Genomic DNA, 26,689 nt, shown 5'->3' on the forward strand with positions numbered 1-26,689 from the left:
GCAGTCTGCCTCCTTGATGGAAATCCCAGTTTGAATAAAATAAGTTCTTGTTATAAAAAAATAAAACATTGAAGATAGAAATTGTGGAAGACACAGTGAATAGACAGAAGTAATATAGTTGAAAGGGCCATTCAACCAAATGCAATAGACAAATTCAATGGAATCTAGATCAAAACACCAGACACAATTCACAGAAGTAGAGAAAATCCTAAGTTCAGTTTGAAAAATAAAAGAGCCATAACAGCCACAGCAATTCTAAACCAAAAAAGCAACAATGGAGTCATCCCAATACTTGACTTCAAAGTGTACTGTAGAGCTATAGTAACAAAAATAACATGGCACTGGAATAAGAGCAGATACCCAGAACAATGATACAGAAAAGAAGACATACAGGAACCCATTCAAATGTAGTCATCTGATCATTAACAAAGATTCCACCAGAATACACTGAAGAAAAGACACACTTTTAAACAAATGGTGCTCAGACAATTGGATGTATATGTTTAACAATCAATCTTGACCCTACACAAAAGTCAATTCAAAGTAGATCAAGGAACTTGGAATTAGACCAGAAACTCTGCAACTGATAGAAGAATATGTGGGCCTAACATTTCAACACGATGGCACAGGAACGAACTTCCTTAGCAAGACTCCTATGGCACAAGAAAGAAAACCAAGATTCAAAAGTTCGATAGCATCAAATTCAAAAGCTTCTGCACAGTAAAGGAAACAAGTAAGAGCAGAAAGAGAGAATCTACACAATGGGAGATCTTCACCACCTGAATTCAGGGCGTTAATATAAACAATTCAAAACACTTAACACCCATAAACTAAAGAACACAATTAACAATTGGGTACAAGAATTAAACACTTCTCAAAAGAAGAAATACAAATGCCCAGTAAATACATGAAAAAATGTTCAACATCTCTAGCAAGTAAGGAAGTGCAAACCCAAACCATATACAAATTTCTTCTCATTCCACTCAGAATGACAGGCATCAACAGTATGAATAATGAATGCGGGAGAGGATGAGGGGGGCAAAGGCAACATATACCCACTGTTGGTGCACTGTAATTAGTAAAACTACAATAACAACCAGTATGAATATTCCTTAAAAGACTACAAATGGAACCACCATATGGCCCAGATACACCACTCTTCCAAGAATGAAACTATTAAACCATAGCGGTACATACATACCTGTGTTTATAGCAGTATAATCTACAAAAGTCACACTATGGAATCAGACTAAAATTGATACACACATGGATAAAGAAAATGTGTATGAGAGAGTGTCAGTGTGTGTGTGTGTGTGTGTGTGTGTGTGTGTGTGTGTGTGTGTGTGTATGAAAAGAAAAATTTAAAGAAAGTTGGAGGGAGGTTCATGAAAGTCAAAGTGAGATCAGTAGAGTAGAGGAACTGATGCATCCCAAAGCTATAAACAAAACAAAACAAAACCAATTCCAGAACCAGAAGAAGAAAGGAGATGGTGAACAGCAGACCTGAAATCAATATAACAGACAATAAAAACAATACAAATGATCAATGAGAAGAAGGGTTGGTTCTTGGAATAAATAAAACCTTGCCCAAAAGGTAACAAAAGAGAAAAAAACCCAAAGTAATAAAATTAGAGATGAAAGAGGAGAAAATCACCACAGACTTCCAAAGATTCATTAGGGACTATATTGAAAAGTTACAGTCCAATACATTGGGAAACCAGGAAGAAATCTATTTCTAGACATGTATGGCCTACCAAAATTAAACTGAGAATATTAAAAAACTAAACAGACTGGTAACAAACAATGAGATAGAAGCACTAAAAAAAAAAAAAAAAAAAAAAAAAAAAAACTTCCAAAAAGAACAGTTCAAACATCGACAACATTTAAGGAGAATTTGAATAGACATTTAAAGAAGAACTAATATAATAAAAAGATGGAACCATTCCAAATCTGTAATATGAAATCAGAGATTACTCTGACACTCAAAATGAGATTAAGTACACATCAAGAAAAGTAGAGAATGACATCCCTGATATAATTAGATGCAAAAATCCCTCACAAAATATTAGTAAATTGTATTCATCAACACATTAAGAACATAGTACATCATGATGAAATTGGGATCACTCCAAGGGTACAACAGAAAATTGATTTCAAAATATGCAAATCAATAAATGTTCTTTATCACATATGTAGAATTCAGGACAACCATCACACAGCCATCTCAATACATACAGAGAAAAGGAACAAAATGCAGCACCCACTCATTTTGAAAACTATGAAGAAACAATGGATAGAGGGGATTTACTTCAACATCCACAAAGTCCATACACTACAAACCCAAACTCAACATCTCTGTGAATTAGGAAAAAAATGAAACATTTCCTTTAAAATCTGGAAACAGTGAAAGAGGTCCCATTCGAAACTCTTCTATTCAATATAGTATTGTATATTCTAGCTGGAGCAATAAAGCAGAAAAATGAGATGGAAGGGATAAAAAAATGAAAAGCAGAAGTCATATTGTATCTATTCAGAAGATGTGATCCTGTACTCAAGATCCAAAACATTCCTCCACAAGGCTGCTAGATTTGATAAATTAAGGAAAGCAGCAGTTTACAAAATCACCAAGAGAAAATCAGCACCTTCCCTAGACACCAGTAAAGAACCCCATGAAAAATAAATCAGAAATACTCTCAGAAAATCAAATTAAGTACCTAGGAATAAACCAAACCATTAAGGTGAGAGATCTATACCATGGCAACTAGAGAACACTGAAGAAAGAAATAAAAAAAGAAATTGGAATATTGAAAGGCCTTTCCATTTCCTTAAATAGACAGAATTAAAATTGTCTTTGTAGTCGTAACAGAAAAAACTGTTACATAGATGCTGTGAAATTCCCACGAAATTAAAAATGACGTTTTTCAAAAAACTAGGAAAAAAACAGTTCTAAAATTCATTTGCAAGAACAAAAGACTCAGAATAGCCAAGGCATTACTGAGCAAGAAGAGCAATGCTTCAGGCATCACAGTACCTATTGTCAAATGATACCACACAGCTATTCTAACAAAAACAATCATGGTGTTGGCATCTAAGCAGAACAGGAAGTCAACAGATACAGAAGCTACAGGGACGAATCCTCACAGATACAGTTGTGAGGTATTTAACAAAGGTGCCAAAAACACATGTTGGAGAAGGTATTGGTGGCTGTTTTAAAGAAAAAAGTGCTGAGAAATCTGGATATACACATGCAAAAGAATGAAACAGGATTCCAATCTTTTACACTGTACAAAACAACAAAAATTGGATCAAAGACATAGACTTTAGAACAGAAATTTTGCAACTGATAGAAGAAAACACAGGCTTAATACACTAACATATTGGTGTGGCGTGTACTTCCTTAATAAGACTGCTTAAAGCTCAAGAAATGAAACCAAGAATCAATGATTTGGACAGCCTCAAATTAAAAAGTTTTTGGCACACAGCAAAGAAAAACAGGGGAATGAAGATGGAAGTTACATAATGGGACAAGATATTGGCCAGCGGCCCTTCCAACTGGGAATTAATATACCAAAAAACCAACTCAAAAATCTGAACAGAAAACAAACAAATAACCCAGTCACCCAATAGGCAGGAGAACAAAGGAGACCCTTCTGAGAGTAACAAAATACAAATGGCCCAGAAATGTATGAAAAAAAGTTCAAATCTCCTAGAAATTAGAAAAACTCAAATCAAAATTGCACTGAGATTTCATCTCATTCCATTGAAAATGGCAATCAGTTAGAATACACATAATAACAACACTGGTAAGGATGTAGGGAAAAGGGACACTCATACATTGTTAGTGAGTTTGAAAATCAGTACAAACACTTTTTCCTGGAAATCAGTGGGAACATTCCTCAAAAGACTAGTAATGACCCAGCTACCCCACTCTTTAGTATCTATCCTAACACACTATAGCAACACAAGCAGATCAACGCCTAAGGCAGGGCAATTCACAAGAGCCAAGTTATGGAACCAGCATGGGTGCCCATCAACAGATGAATGGATGAGCAAAAATGTGGTATAGATACACAATGGAGTTTCATAAAGCCAGAAAGAAGAATGAAACTATAGCCACTAGTAGTAAACAGATCGAACTGGACAACATCATACTAAGTGAAATCAGTAGACTCAGAAAGTCAAGGGTCAATTGTTTTTGCTCACATGGGGAAGCTAAAAAATGTTTTTTAAAAAGGGAAAATCCTATGAAAATGGAAGGGATATAAGCAGAGCAGGAAAGGAAAAAAGAAGGGGACAGAGGAGAGATGGCATAAGGGAAGAATGTGCAATGGAATTTAGCAAATCATGCTATGCAAATATATGAACAAACCATAGTGAATTTCAACTGTATATATATATCTCAAAGCACAAATTTAAAAAGATATAAATGAACAGAAGGCAGATGAGTAGAGCAGAGTTAAGTGAGCAGGGGAAGAAAGAAGGAAGGCAAAGAGAAGTTCTGGGCAACAAACAGGAACAAAGCGTATTCCATGCAGGTATGATTGTCAAAGTGAACCAAAATATCACCTATGTTTATGATGCACTCACAATACCATTAATTTTTTAAAAATTAAGTACAGAAAAAAAGGATGCAGAAAGAGAACTTATAGCATAGGTGAAAATGCTTGCCACCTGCTCCTCAGACAGAGGATTAATATCCGTAATATATTAGGAACTCAAAAATATTAACACCAAGTTAACAAATAACACAGTGAATAAGCATGGAAATGAATTAAACATGCATGTCTGAGGAAAGCAATTCAAATGACCAACAATATATGAAAATAATGTATGACATCTGTAGCAAGTAAGAAGTGCAAATCATAACTACACTAGATTTCATCTCGCTCCAGGCAGATGACTACACTACAAATAATAATTAATGGTGGAGAGGACATGGGGAAATGAGGATAATTTGACATTGTTAGTGGGACTGTAAATTGGTACAACTACTCTGGATATCAGCATGGATACTTCTCAAAAGACTGGGGATGGAACCGCTACATGACTCAGCTATTCAGCACCTTGGTATTAACTGCAGAGAATTAGTCATATGTGCAAAGTGATATGTGCAGAGCCAAGTTCACAACAGCACAACTCACAACACCCAAACCTTGGGACCACCCTGGGTGTCCACCAATGTCTGAATGGATGAAGAAAATGTACCCATGTACAATGGAGTTTTATTAGCCATAAAAATGAAATCATGTCATCTGCTGGAAAATGGATGGAACATGAGAACACTACATTAAGGAAAAGCCAAATGCAACAAGTCAAGAGTCATATGGTTCCTCTCCTTTGTGGAAGCTAGAAAGGTAGAAGGAAAGGAAAGGAGGGATGACCTCATGAAAAGTGAAGGGAGACCAGAAGAGCAGAGGAAAGGGATCAGCAGGAGGGAGGAGAAGAGGGAAAGTGAAAACACTGGGAATGATACCCTGCATGTTATTGTTTTATCATGTACATGTGTGAACAGGTAACAACAAAATACACTACTCTGAATGATTTTAATGCACCAATAAGAAATAGAAAAAAGAAAAATAATGTTTTATATAAAGGTACAAAAACACCCAGTGTGAAGCAATCCCACAGGTCATACAGGTTTACATTCTGTGTCTTGTGAGGCTACATTATGGCTCTTTCATGTTTCCTCTCACCACCCCTGAATTCCATAGTCCAAGTGCTATGGCAACTTTTACTTCTTTTCCTTTTTTACTTCCTGGTTTGGGACTAGGTTTTAGCCCTATAGATACTATTTTGGACTTCCTGGAGCTTTGAGAAAACCTAATGATCACCCTGTGATCTTAAGGCATCGATATAGGAGTACAAGAATTCTCAAGGAAGACTGCTTATAGAAATTACTGGGAGACAGCAACTTCCCCATTATTTACAGGACCAACTCACAGTAAAACTACTGCCTCTTTTATGGTTCACTGCCCAAGGACTTATGTCCCTTTGACACTTGGGATCATGAGGGCTTTTCCTGAGGCTCATTAATGATGGAAAGTCCTACAAATTGACAATGTGTGGGATACAATGTCCAGATCAATACATCAAACATCCCACTTCTGACAGTTGGCCACACCTGTGAAGGAAAGCAGACACAGGTCACTGGAGGAACCCAGAAACTTGTCAGAGGTATCTGGCAGTCAGGCAGAAGTAAGAGGACTATCCAACCTCTGCGTACACAATGTGCGACTCATTCGGAAGAACCAAAGGAATGCTTCAACTACCTCTGAGTCTGTCACTATCATCCTTTCCTTTAGGGACAGGTATCACAACATGGGAGTCTCACTTTAAACACAGGGGGATATTCCTTTTACATTGAAAGTCTAAACAATGGGGACAAGGGGGCTGGGGTTGTGTCTCAGGGGTAAAGTGCTTGTCTTGCATGTGTGAGACATCAGGTTCAATCTCAGCACCACATAACTAACTAACTAACTAACTAACTAACTAACTAAAGTTACAAAAAAAGAACTGAGACGAGTTTGACCCTGATATCTTCAGGATAAAGTGCTTCATTTTCTACTGTAAGATTGCCTAGACATAATATATGATGGGATATGGGGAATCAAGGCCCAACAACCTTGGCCTAAATTACGTCATACAACTACAGTTTTTCAACAAATGATTGGGCCAAAGACCTCAGATTCCATGCATGCAAGCCTTCAAGGCATTTTATCAATATCCAGACATACGCTGGGAAACAAAGGATAATTTTAGACAATAGGAAAGCCAGATCTTTTAGATGATCTCTAGTTGGCTGTTCCCATTTTCTCTCCAAAGCAGATTATAACCCAGACACCAAACAGGCCCTTCATGAATCATGTATGCCCCAGGCTCTCCTCTGCAGGTTCCTAAGTACTATAAAATGTCCTTGGAGGCTCCCATCATCCCTGCACATCACTCCCAAAGAGGAACCTCTTATCAAGAAATTCCCATGTATTTGATTGAACACGCCATCCCATAAGGGAAGTCACGAAACTAAATCGAAAAGTCTGTGTTTAGACATTTCTCTGTAATTGGAAAAAAAAAAAATCCAAAGGGAAGACTTGGAAATTGCTCAGAAGTTTCCTCCTGCTTTACCACTTCCAAACACTCACTCTTGCCTTCAATCTCGGGTGGAGGGATGTTTAATGGTTACTACCTGCTGCATCCCAGATGAGAGCATGTTAATGGGGGAGTTTCATGCAGATTCCATGCATGCCTTAATGAGGTCTTTAGAAAGTACACCAACATAGATCCAAACTCCCTTAAGGGACAAGCTCTAATGGGACACCATTTTATGACTCAGTCTGTCCCTCATATCCAGAGAAAACTCCAAAAGCTTCAAATGAAACTTCAGACTCCGCAAAATCATTTAATAGATGTGATTTTCTCTGTCTTCAATAGCAGGGTCTTGAAGGAAACCTGGTATGGAAAAAGGAAGGATAAGAGAAAGGCTTAAATATTGCACTCATCGTCAGCAGCACCTCCAGTAAAAAACTATTCTTCTGATGGTACAGCAGGAAGCAAGTGAGAGCAGAGTGGCTACAAATGCAAGGGAAATGGACATTTGGCACCAAAGTGCACAAGCCCAACTCCCACACTGCCCCAGACATTGTCTATATGTAAGGATGACCTGTCACCTGACAATGAAAAGGGAAAAGGAACAAGACACAAGGCCTGAACATTTCAAGAAAACTAGAAAATTCAGAGTAACAAAGATGCCCCTAACAACATTCTCATTGCACGTGAGGAAACCTGGGTAGTTCATGAGGTGGCACAGAAGTCAAATCCGTTCCTTCTGAACACAGGGTACACTTCCTTTGTCCTGACATCCTATGCTGCTACTCTCATCTCCAATTTCAAAAGGATGACTAATATACCACTAAAATCACAATTCCAGCATTTGACAACCCCTACTCTTCCTTCAGTGACTGATGCAAAGTCTGGGACAAAGGAATACCATGACAAACCCTGAATGCACAGCTGGCACAGAGATCATTAAAGGGAACAAGTTATTCATACAAAAGTCAAAATCCCCTAAGGACAGAAGCATTGCATGGATTACAAGTCACTATACATCTTCACAATACAGAATTGTAATTTACTGTCACTTATTTTGTAATACCGCAATTCTTCTGGGGCCTAAACCAAAGGGGGACTATACATAATTCCAGGATTTAAATTTGGGTCAACAAGGCAGTGATCCTCCTCCACCCCGTGGTAACAAACACACCTTTCTGTCCCAGACCCCATCTACCACTCAGCAGTGTACTGTCTTTGATCTAAAGGGGGCTTTTGACTCTACACATCTGCATCCCATTCCCAATATCCTTCTGAATGGGGAGATCTGGAGACATACACTAAACAACTTATCTGAACATACAGCCCCCATTTGTTTGCCTGAGTATTGATGAAGAATTCAAAAGACTTAGCTCTTCTGGCTAGAACTGTCCTTCAGTATGTAGATGACACCCTTCCTTGTACCCTGGACAAAGAGAACTCTGATCAAATACTATCTGGCACCTAAACTTCCTAGCACAATGGGTTTACTGGGATTCTAAACCATGGATCAGATCACACAACAAAAGGTTACTTACAGTATAGTCTATTTGAGAAAGGTGTTCTCACAAAAAAAGAACCCAGGGGTACTTAACCACTCAGCACCATCACCACCTGTCTTTTTATATCGATGCATGGCCATGTTAAGTTGCTGAGGCAGGCGTCGAACTTGTCATCCTCCTGCATCACCCTCCTGAGTGCATGGATTACAGGCTTGTGGTGTGATGACCAGCAGAATGTATTCTAACACCAGGGTAAGCATAGCTGATCAGGAACAGGGTCCAGGCAATCTAATAGCACACCACCTGGGACCAAACATCAACTCTGAGCCTTTGTGAGAATGCCTAGTTATTGCTGAATCTGGATGTCTAACTTTGGGGTCATGGCAAAACCTTTTATGCAGCAAATCAAGGACTAGATTTAAAGCCCTTGGAGTGGAAGAAAACCTTACACAATGTCATCACTCAGAAACTCCTACATTGGACATCCCTAATCTACAAAAGCATTCTGTCCTTTCTGTGGCTCAAAAGGGAAGAACAGCCTTAAAGGCACTAGTCTAAATATTGGGCACCAAAAAAAAAAAAAAAAAAAAAAAAAAAAAATCCTGTAGCTTAGTTTTCAGAAAAGTTAGATCCTGCCATCTCTAGATACTCTCCTTGCCTAAGGGCAGTAGAACCCTAGCCATACTAATGGAAGAGACATCTAAACTAACTCTAGGAAAAGGATTAGAAGTTCCTACGCCACATCAGGTAAAGGCAGTCCTTGAGATAGAGACATCTCTGACTAGTATCAAGAAGACTGAACAAATATCAAACGGTCCTTCTAGATAATCTCAAGGTTGTATGAAAGATTCTGCCTTTGTGACAAGTAAAGAAATATCTTCCACTATTGATCATTCATGCACGGAGGTGTGATTCTTTACATGTGCCAGTTGAGAAGATCTTACAGATCAACCTCCCAAAAACCTAGAACTAGAATTCATCATAGATGAAAGCAATTTCATTTAAGTGGAGCAATATTTGTATGGGATGCCATAATAACTAGGATTCATCTCTTGAAGATATGGGCAGCACAAAAACGTGAGTTCATTACCCTAACACCAGTACTGGTCCTATGCAAAGACAAATCGGCCACCATCTACACTGACTCAACATATGCCTTCAGAGTGCTTCATGCACATCCAATCAACTGGAAAGACACTCCTATTAAACATAGGATACAAATTCTAAAATTATTCTAAACTTCTAAAATTATTAGAAGCAAGCCACCTCCCGAAACAAGTAGCTGTGATCCATTGAAGAGGACATCAAAAAAAGACCTGGTTTTCCAGGGAAAATGCCATGTATATTGACAAGCAATAATGGACAACACTCTGATCTGCTACCGAGATGCCCTGTTTACTTCTATTGACACCCTACCCTCTTCTCAGTACAATACTGAGGAATCTAAGTGGGCTCAGCAACGAGGAGGAGACTGGTCTGGATCCTGGTTATGAATAAACAGCAAACTGGTTCTGCCCCAGGGCTCACGATGGAAGCCTAGAGAGGGAGTGTGTGATTTCTTCCACATGGGAAGAGATGCTACAATGAGAATGGTCAGTTGGGTGTTTATGGACATTGGAGTATCAAATACCACCCCACAGCTCAGCCAAAACTATTCCCTCTACACCTAAAGTAACTCCACAAACCCGCATATAACCAGCTCAAAACCATGAATCATACACAAGGGAAGACTGGCAATGAGACTTTACCTATGCGCCCATGTTCAAAATACAAAGTACTCCTAATCCTCATAGATAGATTTACAAGGTAGCTGTAAAACTTCCCTCAGAGGGGAGAAAAAGCACAGGAGGTAGCAACAGTGTTCCTCAAGGAACTCCTCTCCAGTTTCTTTACCAAGATCCCTACAAAGTGACAATGGTCCAACTTTTATAGCATACATTACCCAGTAAGTAGCAAAAGCAGTATTATCTAATTTTACTTCAGAACCTCAGTCTTTGAGCAATTGAGAAGGGCCAACCATTCCTGTATGAGGGCTTGAACTAAGCTTTGTCAGTCCATTCCAAAATCTGATTACAGTTACCACCTGTTTCCCTGATTAGATTTAGGAATACTCTGAAAGTTTATCTGCCCCTATATCCACATGAGATTTATATGGCACACCCTTTCATGGGGAAAACCTTACATGGTCATTTTACCTACTCCTAAGGCCATAAAGGTACTGGCCATACCAGATGGATCCTTCTCTCCTGGATTAAATCCCTCTCTCTGAATCCCAAAATACTCCAGGCTCATACACAATGTTCAAGAATCCATCCTACACCTATGGAACTACATAGGCCCTGATTACCATTCTGACAAAAATAAGTCCTCAAAACCAGAGAAGTAGTTCATCATTATGAAGTTACTTTTGCTCATTCTCCTTGCTGCTTCACTTTCTCCTTTGGACAACATCTCCAAGTACTAACAGTGACCACAACCTTTAATCTCTCTTCCTGTTGGCTGTACCCTTTTGAAACCTGACAGAAAGCAGTTCTTATCACCTAGTTAGAAACCAAGTATGGAAACTAACGCTTATACTTCCTCACCTTAAGTGAGCCGAGATCCTAAATGAACCTAGAGAAAACAAATTTCTGTCAACATTCTCTATTCTCATGAAGCAATATCCATATTCCCTCACTCAATTTGTCACCCCCAGTCAGTTCTCTGTGATCACTCAAAGAGACCTTCTTGGATCCTATGTGGTCTCTAGGCCTCCCATTCTCCTTGGGGAGCCTGCTGCCTCTTTCTAAGGCAGTGTACTCTCACATCAATAAATCCTCTTGCTCCATCTAGCACATTTATCCTCCAACTCTCTGTTCTTGACACGAATGTGGAACTACAAATACTGAGAATGCACCAACCCCACATCGACATCTTTCATGACTACAAAAAAAAAAAAAAAAAAAAAAAAAAAGAACTACAAATGGAAGGGAGAAATAACCTGAATGTGTTGATGCACACCTGTGAATACAGCCTTCACACTGAAGCAGAAAAACTACAAGTTTGAGGCCACGCTGCACAATTTAACCAGGCCCTGCCTTAAAATAAACATTTTAAAAGTGCCAGGATACAGTTTTGTGGTTTGTGGAGTGTATGCCTGGTACATGTGAGGCCCTGAGGGCAATTCTTACTATGGAGAAAAGAAAACAAAAAACAGAATAAAACAATAACAAAATGAACAGCAACATTCTGGAAAACTCACAGGTATGAAATTGGTCAGATTTTAAAATGTTTTCCCCAAAATTAGAAGAACATGTACTTTCACTAGTTCTTTTTAACATACCACAAGTCCATGCCAGATCAATTTCACAAAAAATAGGAAAAAAGTGGCACAGTTATTGGAAGGAACATGCATAATTATCTCTGTCCATAGGAGACATACTTTTATGTGTATAAATGAGTAAGATCACCAGAATTAACAAATTCAGCAATGCTATGGGGCGCAACTTAAGAACAGACTGATCACCACTGAGAAGTACAAATTTGAGAGTCTTTATTAAGCCGGCCGGCTGACCGTCTCACACAATGCCCCAAAAAATGGCTATTGGGAGAACAGCCCCGACCACAGGGTTGTAGGGGTTCTTATACCAAAAATCACATCAAATCATAAGTGTCTGTTGCTATGATTCAAAATTACAAACTAACATCATGAGATCATCGACAGAGGGGGAAGTGGGTCAAACTAACCCCTACCTAGGTACAAACTAAAGAATGGTTGCTACAAACTAACATCATGAGATCATTGACAGAGGGGAAGTGGGTTAAACTGACCCTTACCTAGGTACAAACTAAAGAATGGTTGCTAACATCCACACAATTACCGTTTACACGGTACATTGGTTAAGAGCAATAGAGGTCAAAGGAGAGTAATTTTTACTACATAGGAGCTGCCATTGTATATTATTAAACATGTCACACTAAGTAACTGATGATGGGTACAGAGGTGGGGTGGTCCCATGGGAGAAACTTATTTCTTACATAACATGGAGTCTCAGAGCAAAATGGAGTCTGTTTAGTTATTTCCCTTAGAGTCTGGCCTATAACATTCTCATGGAGTCAGATCTGTCAGCCCATCACAAGCAAAGGTGCCAATGCACAACCCACACACACATACGTTGTACTTCTATACATTAAAAATAAAAATATGGAAAGAAAAGCAAGAAAACAATTTCATCTATCATCTCATATAAAATAATATACTAGAGTCTACTTAGTCAGGGAGATCAGAGACTGCTAACCTGAAAATGATATAACTCTTATGGGCCAGGATATATGGGCAATGACCAAATAGACTCCATTTTACCCCGAGACTCCTTGTCATGTCAGAAATGCTTCTCCCATGAGAAAACTCTGCCTCTGCCATACTGGTCCTGCTTAGCACACCTTGCTTAGAAAGGCAAATGTTTCTGTTATTCTTTTTTCTTTACTTGATTGCCATTCCTCTTTTATTATAAAAGAAAAAGACATACAAAGAGTCCTTGAGCCTCAGCAATATGTAGACAACAACCCAATATTAAAATGGGGAAAGCACTTGGACAGAGATTTCTCCAGAACAGATACACAAATGCCTGAGAAGCACAAGGGAAATGGCCCACATCAATAATCTGTGGAGAAATGCAAATCAATACCACAATGAGATAAAGCTACACACCCATGGTGATGGCTACTTTCAAAGAAACAAATGTGGAGAAACTGGACCCTAGTGCACTGTGGGTTATAAGGCAAAATGGTCCAGAGTCTATGGAAAAATGTATGGGGATTCCACAATTATCAAAAGTAGATATATATGTCCTACAATACCACTTTTCTCATCGTCCACCTCAAAAACATTACAAGAAAGGGCTTGAACAGATCAAGGGTCTGCTGAGGAGCCAATTTTCCATTTTTCATTAGTGTATCGAAATTAAACATAATATTGGGATTCATTTTAATGTAACCATACAAGTATGGAATATAATTTGTTCCAATTTATTCCTCAATACTTACCCTTTCCCTCCCCTCTTCCCTGGCCATGTTCCCCTTACTCTACTGTACTGGTCTTCTACATGTTTATAGTTTTCTAGATTAGTGCTTTACAGGGATACCTAAGGTGAAATGCATTGTGATCTGTTCATGAATGTACTAGGGTATTTGGTCAAATTCATCCCACTACTACTGCCTTTCCTGTCTCAAGGAAGAATGTCTCAAATGTGGCATACACATATGATAGGACATTATGTGTTCTGAATAAAGAAGGAAATTCTCCCCAATGATAGGACACGAATGGACCTTTAGAATATTATGACAAGTAAAGGAAGACATTTTGCATGACTCTACTTAAATGAGGTACACAGGGTATTTGAAATAATAGAACAAATAGCATAGTGGTTTCCAAGTCCTTAGGAGGAGGGAAAATAGAGACTGATTCATTGACAAATGACTGAGTTTCATATGTGTAAAATGAAAAATCTCTGTGGCTGCATCATGATGTCAGAAGGATGGCAATATACATGTACTGAAAACCACTGAGCTGCGTTCCTCAATGTTTAACATGGGAAAACTTTGTTATATGTATTTGATCACAATTAAGTAACAATCAAATTTTGTTTATTTCCACATAAATAAAAGCTGAAAAGTTCTCAGCTCAGATATCCTATCAATAAGAAATGTGAAAGGACCATGCAGGCTGAAAGGAAGGATCACTAACTCCATCATGACAAAAAATAAAGAATAATAATGAGGGTAGCATTCAGGAAAAATTGGAAAGCCAGTATCATTGGATTTTCAGCTTTTAACTCCTCCTCTAATGTGATTGAAGACACAATTTTATACTAATTGTAGAGCTAGTGGTGTTGCCAAGCATGCACACTGTGAGCTCAGACATGTGTACACATGGGCCATCATCACCTTCAAGATGGGAGGGTCCTGTGGGGAATGCACTGAGAGTCCTGGACTTTGTCTTGTCATTGGGAAAAACCCAAGGGAGGAAGCAACACGTGGACAATCATAAATATCTATCTCAGGAATTGTTCTGTGAATGTCCCTGCAGTTTTCTTTCTGAGTCAGATCCTCTGAACCATTCAGGAGAAGAATGGCCATCTTGGGGGAAAAGCTCCCCCCACTACTCCTGAGGGGGTCACCTCTGATTTGCTGCCATTCACCAGCCCAGGATCCTAGAGGCCAGCACCACTCAAGCACAAGAGACATGACCAAACCACCAGCACAACTAATGTACTCACACCCACTGGACAAGAATCAGAAAGAAGAATCTCACTTCTGCCACAGTCACCGACCTCCAGTGAGCTCCAGCTGAGTGTGAGCAACACACCAGATTAACAGAAACAAGAGCATGTGGAAAGGGCTTGCCATCACTGAAGTTCTCCTGGGACTGCATTCAGCACCCAACACACACACACACACACACACACACACACACACACACACACCACCCAGTCACAAAGACATGTGCACATGCCCCTTACTCACTCACGTACACATGAGACAACCCCTCCTCCTAGAGATACCATAAAACCACTCACATTTGAAAACAGGTGCACAACCATTAGCTCAGTACCATCCCACCAAACACAAAAACTGACCCCATACCTGCATTTCCTGAATACATACACAAACATATTGCCTTCCAAAACATACACTTGACCCTATTCCCAAATGCACATGCAAGTGATTCCCCATGTATCATGGACATGCAGCAGTGAACTATACTTCCCCAAATACACACACCTATGCATTCTTATATGAAATACACTCCCTGAAGACATGTGCACATGATACCACCAAACATTTAAAACACACACACACACACACACACACACACACACACACACACACACACACACACAAACATACTCCCACACAACCCTACTTGTTGCTACAAGTCACACATAATCCTAAATCCTCTGGAAAATCACACAGACTTGAGACTTTCAAAAAAATACATACTTGATAAACATTAGTAATGTTACTTCCTCCTTAACATACGCAAACAGCTCTGAGAACTTCCAGAAGACTTAATACAACCAGATACACCCTGATAAGAAAAACGGAACCATAACACTGAAGGACATGGCACATCCCACAACATACACACGTAAACATGACTCCACTCCCAGAAAGACTTGATGTGCAAACGCCAACTCACAAACACACATAAAGATTCCCAAACTCTCCAAATGTACATAATAATGATGTCAACTACAATCCACTTATCTTCAATTCCCAGATACACATATATCCCACTTGTGGCCCCAATGCAAAATACACCACTGCACTCTCTAAGCTTATTCCCTCACCAAGCCAAAATGGTGAGGGAATAAGCCCTCCTTCATGCCCTCCTCTTAATATAAAACCATAAATCCCACCACACCATGAACAATGCACATACACTGTCACTAAACAAACATCCTAACTTGTATTCCCATGTAAACATACTTCCTGCATTCACTCGGGAGAAGCACACACCACCCACCTGCAGCTCAAGAATAAATACACAGCCACATTTCCTAAATATATTCACAGCCCTAGATTACATGAGCTTGAGAACACAGGTGTCTGTCTGAATCTACACATACAGAATACACCCACAGACCAAAAAGCACATGCAGCCGCTGTCACTATAACAGGTATGTACAGGACTGCTGGTACCTCCTGATGAATGCAGTCACAAGCACACAAACACATGGAACTCTGAAAATGTCCAGTTGTATGAATTTCCTGTCTGTGATACTGCTGATCATATACCCAGAGTTCCCCATACCCAAATAGAAATCACATCTACTGCAAATCCAATTAAACCACAATCTAAAACCATTCACACAAACCTCATAATTCTGAACACCTCCAAGGAAACACTGAAAATACACATATCCTCATATCTCAGGAAAATATAAATGAGTCAATATAACACAAAATGCAATGAAACACTGCCAATAACTGAGTATATTCAAAACAAATCATATACTTCTTAACACGATGCCAATCTCCATCGCCAAATGTATCATACATGATCACTTATGTCACAGACATGCACATACACTCAATGCCTCAATTCAAAAATAAGTGCAGCAACAGCATTCAGACCTACAAGGGAGGATCACCACAAATAGACCCATGTGACTATCCATCTCAGCCTATGCAGATGTTGCCTAGCTGGGAGGACACATCGTTGTGCAACATATGCTCCCATGCTAGGCCTGGGCTGGTCCATCTGGACTCCCTGCTGCCATATATGCCCCAATTTGTAAATAGTTTCAGATGTCAGTCTATGATTACTTGGCCCTTTCGGTTTTGGACTTGCGGCCAGCCAGTACATCTGGTGGACAGCAGATAGCAGAGGAAATATGCTTACCAGATGGTGGCTGGGAAGGAGACACACAGAGAGAAAGGAACAGGTGTTTGAATGCCCATTCAGGGGCACATCCCCAGTGACCTCATTTCCACCAAAGTGGGCCCCACGTCCTAAAAGGTGCCACTACCGCCCAGTGAGCTATCGGGTGGGAAACAAGTGTTTAATATATGAACCTATGGGGGACACTAAAGAACCAGACCATCAGGTTCTGCCCTTGTCCTCATAAACTCATTACCCATCTCATGGCTTTCAATCCATCTCCAAGAGTCCCAACAGTCTCAACAGTTCCTGAATTCCTCAAAAGTCCTTGTCCAAAGTCTCTTCTGAGACTCAAAAGAAATTCAGTGGAGCTGTACCCTGATTTAAAAGTTTATGCACTGTGAGTTAGAATGCAAAGAGCTGCAGGCTCTATGGAAAACTGTATGTTGGTTCCTCAAATTATCAAAAGTAGATTTACATGATCCTTCAATCCTACTTTGCAGCATATACCTCTAAAACATTACAAGAAAGGACTTTAATGGATATTTATATAAATATAATCACTCCAGGAACATCTGTTATACTCAAGGGTTCATTGAGGAAGAATTTTTTTTTTTTTTTTATGTTTTAGTTATGCCTTATAACTGTACATAAGCATGGAATGCAATTTGTTCCCATTCTGTCTCCAGAACTTGCCCATTCCCTCCCCTCCTCCTGGCCTGGTTTCCTTTCTTCTCTACTGGTCTTCCTTCCATGTATTTATAGTTTTCCTAACTAGAGCTTTACAGATATACATAAAGATGAAATTCACTATGGGTCTCTCCATATATGTACATTGGGCAGTTTGGTCAATTTCACTCCACTATTCCAGCCTTTTCTTATCTCAAGGAAGAATGCTTTACACGTAGCATATGATGGAATATTATTTGCTCTGAAAAATGAAGGAAAAATTGGTTGATACTAGAACAGGATGGACCTTGAGAACACACTATATGATCCTACTTACGTGAAGCACAGTACACAGAGGAATTGGAATAATACAGAAAGGAAAATGGTAGATTCATAGGGCATAAGGGAAATTGACAATCATTGTCTAATAAATGAGCTTCAATTTGGCAAGAAGAGAAAAGTTCTGTGGCTCCATGCTGGTATCAGAAGAATGGCAAAATAAGTGTACTGACCACCACCAACCTGCCTTCCCAAATAGTTAATGGGGTAAAATTTTGCTGTGCGTATTTGATCACATATAAAAAATTAAACTCCTTTTATTGATTTCCACATAAATAAAAAAACCAAAGAAGTTCTCCACTAGTGGGACTGATCAGTAAGAAATGTGAAAGGATCATTCAGGTTCAAAGGAAGAATCACTCACTCAGTCATGCCAAGAAATGAAGAATAAACATGAGGGAAGCTCCTCAAGAAACCTTAAAGCCACTATCACTGTAGTTTCAATTTTTCACTCCTCTCCTAATGTGATTGAGGAGCAAATGTGTAATAATTGTAGAGCCCATGGTGTTGCCAAAGCATGCGCACTGTGAGCTCAGGCATGTGTGCACACGGGTCACCAATACAATCAGGATGGGAGGGCCTGTGGGGGCTTGTACTTATAGTCTGAGCCTTTTTATATGGGAGGGAAAAATCCAAGGGAAGAACCAACAGGTGGAAACACATAAACAACTCTCTCAATAATTGTCCCTGGATCTGTAAATCTCCCAGCAGTTTCCTTCCTGAGTCAGTCCCTTTGAACCATTCTGAAGGGGAATGGTCCCACCTCACACCTTGGAGGAAAAGGTCCCCAAACCACTCCAGAGGAGTCATCCCTGACTGGCTTCCATCCACCAGCCCAGGATCCTGGAGGCCAGCCCCACCTGAGCACAAGAGGCATGTTCCCCCCTCCCCACCACAACTAACATAGCCAGACAGTGCATAAGGACAAGAAACAGGAAATCACTTTTGGGGCTTCCGATCACGGGAACAAACGTTAGTGCACATGGGAAAGGCTTGCCATCACCAATGTGCTCCTGCCACCCCTTCCAGCCTTGGATGCACACACGCCAACCAGCCACAAAGATTGTGCACACACTGTTGCACAAGCACACGCACATGTGAGGATGCACACTCATTACAACCCCTTCCACCGCAGATATCATCAAAACCTCTCAAGTTTGGAAACAGGTGCAGGACTCACAACACAGTACCACCCCACCAAACACACAGATGCATAAATTGCCCCCATGCTTGCAATCCCTGTATACGTACACAACACCTTCCCTTGAAAAAAATATACTTGATTCATGCCCCCAAATACACATACCCATGATCAGTCAGGTAGTGAAAGGCATGAAGCTGTTATCTGTACATTCCCAAATGCAGGCTTACACATCCCTGTACACTCTATGCTCCCTGAAGACATGTGCACATCATACCACCAAACACTGAGTATGCACACACACATATCAAGCCCTACTTGTTACCAGATGTCACATAAACAAAATCCTTAATCCTCTGGAAAATCACACAGACTTGATTCTTTCAACAGAAATACACCCTCAATAAAAATAATATTGCTTCATCCCCAACATACACAAATAGCTCTTAGATCTCCACAAGAATGAATGCAACCAGATACGTCTGATTAAAAAATGTGACATCCATAACCCTAAAGGACACAGGCACAACCACCAATATACACATACATGATCCTATATCCCCGGGATCACTTGATATACAAACACCAACTCTCAAACACATGTAAATCTCCCAGCCCTCTCCAAATGTACACATCAATGATGTCAACTGAAATCTACCCATTAGCATTTCCCACATACACACACAACATATGTGTGGCCCTAATACACATATTTCACCCCTGTACACTCTAATTTCACTCCCTTCCCAAACCAAAAAAATACACACATTCACAAAAAAACTCCAAACACTCCTCTTAATGACTAACCACAAGTCCCAACATGCCACAAATTGCCAATATACATTGTCAGTACCCAAGCCTCTTAACTTGCATTCCCACATAAACCTAACTCCTAAATTTCCTCGGTGGAAACACACACCACTCACCGATAGCTCAAAAATGAATACACAGCCACCACATTTCCTAAATATATTCAGAGCCCGAGATCATAGAAGCTTGAGAACACAGGTGTCCCGCTCAATCTACAAATCAATTGTACACCCAGAGTCCCTTCAGTGACCCAGAAGTACATGCAGCCACTCTGTTACTATTAACAGATATGTGCAGGAACTGCCCATACCTCCTGATGTACACAGTTGCAAGCACACTGTGGAACTCTGAAAATTCTCAGTTGCATAAACTTCCCATCTTCCAGATGCCTGACTGTACACCCAGAGTTCCTCATGGTCAAATCTAAAAAAAAGGCACACCAAAGCCCAAATAAACCACGATCAATAGCCTTTCTTACAAAGCTTCATAATTCTGATCACCTCCAACGAAACACTTAAAATGGATTATACATATCCTCATACCACAGGAAAAAACACAGCAGTCATAACCCAAAATGCAATCACACAAACCCTCCCTCAATACCTGATGAGATTCGAACCAAACATACTTTTTAACACATGATGATTTCTACTCTCAAAGGTAATGCATACAATCACCTGTATGTTGCAAACATGCACATAAACACAATGCCTCAGAGTCTGAAGTTCAGCAACAAATCTCAGACATACATAGATATCAATAACTCCTCCTACATACTCACAATGGATACTGCTCCATTCCCAAGAACCGAAAGGCACTTGCCAGTCACTCAGCAAGTGCTCAACAGACAAAACATTTCAAATAGGAAGACGGCCCTCTTAGATAACTCTTTTGGAGATGTTGCTACTTTGGGACACTAAGGGGATACCTAAAGGAGAGGATCACCCCAAATAGGCCCTTCTGAGTATCCACTGTCAGCCCAGACGTCTGCTAGATGGGGGGCCACACAATTGCACAACGTCTGTTCCCATGCTAGGCCCAGGCTTGTCCACCTGGGCTCCCATAGGCCATGCCTGCTCCAATTTCTCAATATGGTCTGCCGTGTTCTCACAGGAGAGGCCTTGGGCATCCTTACATGCCCTAGTTCTATACTGGGGGCATTACTGGCATGTTTGCTGCCCAACAGATGAGTGAGTGAAGTATCAGTTGTTCCCTGCTTCTAACAGAGGAGGTGACTTTGGTTAGTGGAAGGGGCTGGGGCATCTTGCATTTTGGACAGGAGCTGTCCTGATCACTTTCCAACCCTGTGACAAGTACCTGAGATCAGTATGTTCAATGGAGTAGAGATCTACTTTTGGCTCATCATTTCAGATTACAGTTCATGGTTACTTGGCCCTCTTGCCTCTGGACCTGTGTCAAGGCAGAACATCTGGCAGAGAGTGTGTAGCAGAGGAAACTGCTCACCTCAGGGCAGCTGGGAAGCAAAGAGAGACAGAGCCAGAAATTCACAGGGGTCCCAGAACAAACCCCTTGAGGGGCACATCCCCAATGAACTAATTTCCTTCAAATATGCCCCACTTTCCAAAAGGTTCCACCATCTCCCAATAGTGCCATCAGCTGGAAACCAGAGGTTTAATAGGTGAGTCTTTGGTGACACCAAAGGTCAGTACAGTAACATCTATCCTTTGGTCTCCAAAAAGCTCATAGAAAAAAATAAAATAAAATAAAATAGCATTAAGTCCATCTCCAAGAGTCCACAAATCTCAACAGTGCCTGCATTTCTCAATAGTTCTCCAAAGTCTCTTCTGAGACTCGAGGGACCACAGTTTTGCTGAACCCTGAATGAAAAGGTTTTTTACTCCATTCTTTCTTCTGATTCATGAGCATAGCTTTCTTGTCTCCCCACACCCTCAGCCCCATCTTGATGACCAGCCACAGAGTTAGTTAAAAGCACTAACCCTTGCACTCCACAGTCCCCCTTTCTAGGTCACAGGAAATGTCCAAATTAAAAGGTATCGACAGAATTGTAGAGCAGAGATAGACTAGGAAGAAACCAGATGCACACACCTTCAGAATGCAAGCGTCTAAACAATCCCGTCCACAGGACCAGGATGGTTCAGTGTACACTGGGTCCAGATAAGACCCACAGGACCCCAGCTCATGAAAAAGAACATCTGTCAAGACTAGTGAACCACCACCTTGTGCACACCTGCCCAAGACTGAGAGAACACTCCCACATAGCATACCATATGCACTTTCACTCAGGAGCACTAAACGAGATGAAACCAGGTGCTAGCCATTCATCTTCTGATATGCTGGACTGTTGTGAAATGAAGACCTTTCCTCTCCCACTTCTCTGTCTCTTCAGTTATTGGCTATCTCAGGAGGAAGCAAAGCAGCACAATCAAAACTTTTGTAGGTACATTAGCTATAATTCTCTCTAATAATCAACATTTCCAAAATACAATGGCACAAGGGGAAACACAACTAGCCCAAAATGGAACAACAGGAATCTAGCAAGGAGGAAACTGAACAAAGTACAGCAGAACAAACGTTCAGTCTAGTGATCCCGGTGTGGAACTAGAGCACATGATGGTGTGATATGGGTCCCCGAGGGCTTGGGCATCCTCTCCCCTTCAGCCTCGTCTGCTGTGGGGCCAATCCCTGGAGTCGGGCGTGCTCACACTGCCTTTGACTTCCCTTCGGAGACACTTCATAGGTCTGGCACCACTAACTTAATGAGGCCTCCATTACAACACTGGTTCCACCCTCACACATTGACAAATCACTGTTTCTGGGGCTAATGGCTTGGACTCTGACCGTGACATACACTTCCCTGTCACCAGTCACTTCCCTGTCCTCTGAAGGATCAGTGCCAACCTTCATGACCCCACAATGCTTGCATTCTGTAATCCTGATAAGCAGCATCGCACGGACAATGCCAGCTGTGAATGAGAACATCAGCCAGCACAGCCTGACCCAGGCCCTCTGTAAGCCTGTATGGTGTTAGTCACACTGCAAAATCAATCTTGACGTAATGATTCCCAGGCTGCACTGTGCAAGTGGTGCACCCTGACGCTCTCCTCTCCAACAAGGTTTGAGTCTGCTAAGGGTGGGGTCCTTCCATTCCTGAGGTGCCTCAAAGTGTGTTCTCTAGTGTACTAGTACAAACTACTCAGCTTCTTTGTAATGGAACTAACATCTTTATCAACTACACCATCTTTAGCACCAACATTACAAAGCTTTCTTTTCTGGAAAACCTCCAACTACTCTGTCTTTTGCTCCTGAGCTGCACTGTAAATCAGGCTAAAGGTAGCTAGAAATATCCAGGCCACATCTCAAATGATGTAGTGCCTTGAAATATCTTCAACTGGATTAATTAGTCTGTATTTCAGTTGCCTGTGACAAAAAAAAAAAAAAAAAAAAAAAAAAATCTAACAAGTACAAGAAAATTTACAAGTACAAGTAAGATTAGGAAAAGTTTACTTAGCTCATGGTCTCAGAGATCTCAGTCATCTGACCATGATCTACATAGCTCTCAGGTCAAGTTGAGGCACAGCATCATGGTGAAAATGTAGGGAGTAGGAAAGGAGCTCAGAATATGGCAATGAGAGAGGGGGAGAGGGAGAGGGAGAGGGAGAGGGACTCTACTCACAGAGAAAAACTATGATCCCCAAAGGCATTCCCCCTTTGACTGACTACTTCCTGGCGTACCCAACTTACCTACAGTTTCCATCCAGATAACCGATACCAGTGGATTAATGAGGCTCTCATAACCCACTCATTTCACTTTTAAACTTTCATGCATTTTCTTACACATAAGCTTTTGGGGGATGTCTCATATCTAAAGTATAATCTCTCATCTTTAAACAAACCTCCCACTTAGGTATATTCTACATTCTAAGCACATGTAGAATGTAGAGAAAATGTAGGCCATTCTTGTCAGAAGTAACATGAGTGGCCTCTATTGGAATTACCAAACAGGTACTTGCTTCAATCTGGACACCGCAGGGACAGTGCCTGTACTGTCTGCATTCCTCCACACATTCTGGTCTGACCTCACATCTGCATCCCTCACAGAGCTCTCTTCTAGCACTCTAGGCTTTCTCTAGCCTATTTCTCCAAGCTTTTCCAAATTTTTCCTGAAAATAATTCCAATGCCTTCTGAATCACACGAGCAGGTATTGTCACAAAATCATGCACTCTTGAAACCATTTTTCTGGGTTAATCAGTCGTCTGTCACAGTACCAAAATATCTGAGAGCAACACCATGAGAAAAGGAAAGATTAATTTGGAAAGATTAATCAATCCATGATTGCTTGGCCTTGCTACTCTCTGGCTGAGCAGTAGAGTATACTAGAGGAAAACTGCTCACTTCAAGGTGGCCAGGAAGTAGAAAGAAAAAGAAAGGGATAGGGCTAGGGAAAGGCCCAGGTCCCAATATCCCATTCCAGAGAACCCACAATGACGTGATTGACTTCTACTACATCCCACCTCCTAAAAGTCCCCCCTGCCTCCCAGTAGCACCATCCACTGGAGACCAAGCTTTGAACCCATGAGCCTTTCCCAAAAGGTGATTATCCAACCCTGAGAGGGGACTGAGATCCCCTCATTTATTCCTTTCACTCCTTCTCACCATCCCTGGGTCACAACCAGGAGGAGAATCAGCCTAAGGAGACAGGCACAGAAAACCTCAGGTGACTCCTAAGGAGGAAGGGCATGTTGTGGGGTCCTCTGGTTTCCACTGCTAGCATGCAGCTCACTGATCGGTCAGCCACTCAATGGGAATGAAGAAAACAAAGAAGGTGGCACCACACTATCAGACAAACAGGAAGCAGGGATTTGCTTCCCCCAGGAAGAGAATCCTTGCCCTTCAGAACATGGAGAAGGTTCCTTCAAAACATGACCCAATAAAACAGAGCTACCAAAACAGAAAATAAAATCTCTGAGCTCTGGGGTCCCTGGAGGCCCCTGAAGCCTCAGGTTTCCACAGGGAAGGATTACCTGACCTCCACCAGCAAACACCACCCAGGGCACAGATGGTAGTGCCATAGAGGTTCTGCAGGTTTTCACTAGCCTCACGCTGTGGAGCACAGTGTTTTCATCCACCAGCTTAGCCTCAGAGGAACCAACAGCATCTGTGGCTGCCCAGCTGATTCTCACAGTGTTGGCACAAAAGAGGACTTTTCCATCTCATCTCCTGTCCAGGAAACCCGACAATTTTATGCCTGTTGCCCAAAACGAACGTGATACCTATTTAAAAGTTTCTGTTCCTCACAGTCAGCTTATGACTGAGACGCCTGGACCACCCACATGCTGAACAGGAACCTGCCTGCCCAAGGAGCATACAGTACTGAATCCATCTGCATGAGGAAGAGCCAGAAAGCAACAGACATGCAGGTTCTTTGTCCCTGAAGAATGAACTAACCCAGTTAGGAGCAATAGAGTGGATCAGAATGAACAGGGTCAATGCCTTCCCGAAAAGATCCCTGATGCCCCACTCACAATACATGTAGAATCTCTAAGATATGAACACATTGTTTGTCCGAATATGTTTACTTCACATAGATGCCTGGTCATAAAAATGGTGCACACACATGCAGAACACAAACACAAACACACATTAGAGGTGTGTTAGTAAACATTTAGTAAGATATAATCCAGAGGTAGGTAAGAAAGTTTTGACTTTTAGTGTATGAGGTAGATGTACCTCAAGACTAATTTCAACCTAATGACCGGAACCACTAAACACCAAACAGAAAGGGATGAGTAGCATCAGCTACCACAGCAAGTTCCTGGCAGCTCCAGCCCATGAAGAATATGGTACAAAATTCACCTGCCCCAGGATACTAAACTGAATTCCAACCTCAAATACACGCACAAACATGACATTAATGTCTCCAGACAAAAACACTGCATAGTTCTGAAACACATGTACAACCCATTTCTCCACCCTAAATACAAAGGACACTGCCTGTTACTACATGATTTTTGCAGAAAAAATACCCTATTCATTCTAAATGTTCATGTGCATTCCCACAATTACACATACATGAACAACAAGGGAGGGACACGTACCTATGCAACATACACACTGCCCATATATACCCAATGAATGCCGTATAGGAATCAGACTCTGGAAAACCAAACAGTATACAACCAGTCATCTCTTGCACTATAAGAGAGAGACCCACATGAAATCCCAGTTCTTAAATACATACATTCCACAACACCCAAATATACAATCGACTTCCAAGTACACAGTGAACCTCTCACACCTGCCACAGTACACATCCCCAGAACCCCATGAGTTCAGACACACTCAGCCACCAACAACCTAGACTTCTCAAATGCATGGAGGCTAAACGTCTATACCCAAACCACACATTACACTGATGTCACCAAAATCTTCGAGGAATTACATGCCACAATAAAAACAAACACAATTCCTGAGCATCTTGTATGCACACAGATTCCAAACACACACACCCACAAATCCTGAGCATACACCTAATCACTTGTGTGGCCTGCACATAAAACACAAATTGATTATCTTGCTTGAATGTTGGCAGTGTTCAATACCAACACACATGAAAACCATGCATATATGAATCTCTATATATGAACCAATAGGTACATAATATCCACACATAAATGGAGAGACAGACACAGAAATATTTCCAAACATGAATATAGAGATTCCCTAAAACTACAGAATTCTACATCTCTAGAAAGTAACTTGCCAATTCATCAGCCAACATTCCTATACACACCTAGAAA

General features: G+C 40.9%; 1 long non-coding RNA gene across 1 annotated transcript in view; it reads right to left on the reverse strand.

Moving 5' to 3' along the window:
- Positions 1-23,274, reverse strand: part of LOC306643084 — a 68,440-nt gene extending 45,166 nt beyond the window's left edge. Inside the window, exon 1 of the long non-coding RNA XR_013758819.1 lies at positions 20,691-23,274. This is a non-coding gene — a long non-coding RNA (uncharacterized lncRNA). The remainder of the gene's footprint in view (positions 1-20,690) is intronic.
- Between the last annotated feature and the right edge of the window lie 3,415 nt (positions 23,275-26,689).

This window comes from Sciurus vulgaris (genome assembly GCF_902686455.1).
Source record: "Sciurus vulgaris genome assembly, chromosome: 13".
Lineage (NCBI taxonomy): Eukaryota > Metazoa > Chordata > Mammalia > Rodentia > Sciuridae > Sciurus > Sciurus vulgaris.